We start from the raw sequence: 4,215 nt of genomic DNA, 5'->3' as shown, positions 1-4,215 counted from the left end.
CCACATGGCTGCCAGGTCTCATGGGTGCCTGGCAGCCAAATCCAGCCACTCCCTTTTTCCTGTGGACCTCTTATTTTGCCCACAATCCAGTTCTCTCCTGAAGTTGCCGCTGTCTCTCTGATGTGTGCCTTTTGTTCAACACAGTAACCCCTGCACTCTGCCCAACTCTTCTACACTACCTGGACAACAGTATTTTCCTTATTTTCAATAAATGTCCGATGCTATTTAAAAAGAAACTGAGTCTTAGTGACTATGGTGCCTCTCCCTCCCTGGTCCAGTACATGGGTCCTTGTCTTCTTCAGCAGATATGTCCCTGGCCATTTTGTGGCTGATGTCCAATCCCTGGCATCATAAAACAGAAAAGTGGAGTGGAGGTGCTGGTGATCAAGACCCCTCTGGTGAACATTCAATCCCAGGTGCAGGCCCTTTCACAGCAGACAGTCCATGTCCCTTAGGAAATGGCCTTACTCTGGTATTGGCCAGTGTAATCTCAAGACAAGTCCAAAAGCTAGGAGACGGCTTTTGGAAATATTTCCTCCTTTCTAGACAGCTGCTTGAGGACACTACACCCACGTGTTACACGAAAGGTGAATACTAGACTTTTGTTAGTCAATACCTGTCAGGATTTGTTTAACCTTTTTTTCAGGGAGCCAGCACAGTGGTCTGTTGGGGAAAATTCTTTGCCTCTTGTTTCCTGATAAGGTACGTTATCATCATTCATGGAAAAATTATTTTTGTTCAGTACCTTCATTTACAGAATCAGATATTTGATGTTTAGCCATTAAATATCTTGTTTTTCCCCTAGATACACTATTATTTCAATGAGCTTACTACAAAGTGATTCAGAAAAATAATGTAAATATAGTGTCATATATGTTCAAGTATATTTGCATATGGTTATGTAATGATGCATTGAATTCAGAAAATACACATTTATACATTTAATAGGTAAATAGGTAACTAGATATGCAGAAAGGGAAGTGGCAAATGTGGTAAAGGAATATGAGAGTTGCTTAAGCTATTGAACCCTGGGATTTATAATTTTTATGCACATTTTAAAACAGGGACAAAAAGAAATTTTGATACATGTGTGTGTGTGTGTAGGTTTGAATTTTCCGGGTGATGGTACTTTTGTTTCCAATTCTCGGCTGCTACAAAAGCAATTTAACAGTTCTGCTCCTATAGGCTATTCACTTCTGAAGTGCTTTTTATCAGGTTGGTGACTGAAGCTATCAGCCCTCAACGGGTCCACCAAGCCAAACAATGGTACTGCAGCCACATTTAATGTGGGTTGCTGCAATGATGCTGTATAAGAAATCTCCCTAAAACAGTGTCCTTTGTACCCTGCTCATGTGCTGTGGGCTATCAGGAGCTATTCTGCTTCAGGATGCTTTTACAATGGACTTGACTCTAGAATGTAGATTGTGTTCAGATCTACTCAATATGAATCAGTGTGGAGCCCAAGCTGAAGGATCAGCAACTGGGGTGTGCTCTTCTCATGTCAATCACAGGACTGCACAAAGAAGCGAAACCACCCATAGAGCTTGAATATATTCAAATAAAAGCTGTTAGTATTCTGTAGACAAAACAAATGGATGCTAGGTCTAGATATAGAGAAACAGGTATTTACACTCCATTGCAAGGGGTTGTATGGTGTGTTGAGAGAATTTGCAGAAAACTACCCCATCTCTGTTTCTCTTAACCATAACCACACATTTACATAGTCTCCCCATTTAGTTCTCGTGTTACCCCATTTGTATGGACCACCTTGTTGGAACCTTAATTGTTACTACATCCTTCTCACAAGTTTCTATAGATTTTCATTTCAGATATATTAATTAACCCCCACTCTTTTTTAGTACCACCTTTTTTACCGCCTTTTTTGTGTGGGTCACCCCCCTCCAAAGACTTTTACTCCATTTCTGGTATCAACCTTTTCATACCACTTGTGAGCCGTAATAACAGCTTAGTATGTACATTTCTATATTTTCATACCTAACTAACATCTTTGCGTGAATGTGTGTGTGTGTATTCATATATAAGCCTATTCGGGTTAATGTCTATTCAACACAAAGCCAGATATTATGCAGTTTTCTGCCTATTATGTTTCTTTAAAAAAAATCTTGCAAAAATCTCACCACGTCAGATGGCATAGGTCTATCTTAATTTTAAACATTTTTAAGTAATATGGTTTATAACATGGTTTCCATCCATCACCATATAACAGACCGCTTTTACCCAATTTGCCTCCTGGTAACCACTACTTAGTTCTTATAGTCTAAGAGTTTTTTTCTTGTTTTACTTGTTCATTAATTTTATCTACCACACATGAATGAAATCAGTCTCTCCCCATCTGACTTAGCTTCAGGAACACTCCTACCTAGCAGTATTAGACTTAGTTTCTTCAACACTTTTAAGGAAGTGAGGGAAGCAGGAATTGCGCTTTCACCAGTGATGAACAGAAAAAGGACACCAAAAGAAGGAAATTTGTGTGCAAGTGCAACATCTTAGGCATCTGAGAGACTCATAGGGAACAGTGTAGTTAGGTGCTTTGCAAGAGACTTACTTCAATCAGCATAATGCACTCTAGTTCCATACACGTTGTAGAAAAAGGATTTCCTCTTTTTTATAGCTGTACCCCAAGTGGACATTACCTCGTCCAAGTAAGAACATATCCGATGTCTAGTCAGTGTGTTGATACAAAGACTGGCCTCTTTTCCTCAATTCCTTATATTTATGAATAGCCATCTGGCTTTTAGAGAAACCAATTGCAATGGCAGTTCTTCAAATTCTTCCTCTGCTCATTTGCTACTTCCCTAGCTCCCTTAGAAACCTATTTCTGAATAAATAGAAATATAAAGCTCTATTTCTAAATAAATATAAAGTATAATATTTAGTGATAGGAAGACCAGGTCCTAAGAAACAATTTTAATTTTTTAACCTCCTTGCTTATTTTTAAAAACGTATTTATTTCATGCATACAAAAACTGATAAGTAGGCTAGAGGTAGGGGTGGTGAGAGAATTCACGAGACAGAGTGGGGAGAAGAGGCAGATCCACTGAAATACACTGCTGACGGGAGCAGCAGGTGAAACAGGTGAGGTCTGCTTCACCATGTGGGTCAGCTCCCTGGCCAAGGATCGAACTTGTGCTGTAATGGCTGCAACAGCTTGATAGCACTGTCTTTAATTCCTGTGCCATCAGGGAGACCCCTTAAGAAAGATTCTAAAATAGGATTTGGGAACTTGAATAAATGCCAGCTGACTAGAATTGAAGATTATATGACTGATGTACTTCATGTACTGATAATCCCTATGAGGTGGTTGTGTCACAATTGTCAAAACTTTCACCAGTGATGAACAGAGATAGGATACCAAGAGAAGGAAATTTGTAGGCAGGCACAACATCTTAGGCATTTGAGAGGTTCCTAGGAAATAGTAATTATAAAGATAGTGCCAGTAGGTGGTTAACAAGAGGCTACTAATGAACTGCAGAAATACAATAAAAGCCTACTGCTGATAAATATCAATTTAACATAATTAATTCAAAGGTTCTCATCTGAAGGAAGCAGAGAAGTATATAGCCCATGTAAGCATTATTACTCTTTGTGGAAAGACACAACGCATTTTTGTTTTTGACCACACATCAAGCCAACCAGTACATAAATTAAATTCACTTTTTCCTGCCCTCACATATTCTGGAAAATAATCCAAATTAGAAATGAGGCAGAAACTTGAGAGAATCAGCATAATCACAGTTGTAATTGACAGGCATTGTAATTTTTTTCATGTTTATTTTTAAAAATTCTTGTTGTTTCACGGAAAGGATGACCTCCTCTGGAATATTTTCTGTTTTATGATGCCAGGGATTGGACATCGGCGACAGAATGGCCAGGGACATATCAGTTGAAGAAGACAAGGACCTATGTACTGAACCAGGGAGGGAGAGGCACCATAGTCACTGAGACTCAGTTTCTTTTTAAATAGCATCTGACATTTATTGAAAATAAGGAAAAGGCTTTTGTCCAGGTAGTGTAGAAGAGCTGGGCAGAGTGCAAGGGGTTACTGTGTTGAACAAAAGGCACACATCAGAGAGACAGCGGCAACTTCAGGAGAGAACTGGATTGTGGGCAAAATAAGAGGTCCACAGGTGAAAGGGAGTGACCGGATTTGGCTGCCAGGCACCCCTGGGACCTGGCAGCCATGTGGCAGGAGCA

Source organism: Condylura cristata, unplaced genomic scaffold (assembly GCF_000260355.1).
Source record: "Condylura cristata isolate star-nosed mole 26May11 unplaced genomic scaffold, ConCri1.0 scaffold00019, whole genome shotgun sequence".
Taxonomy (NCBI): Eukaryota; Metazoa; Chordata; class Mammalia; order Eulipotyphla; family Talpidae; genus Condylura; species Condylura cristata.
The sequence above is the reverse complement of the archived record's forward strand: the minus strand, read 5'-3'. Positions refer to the sequence as shown.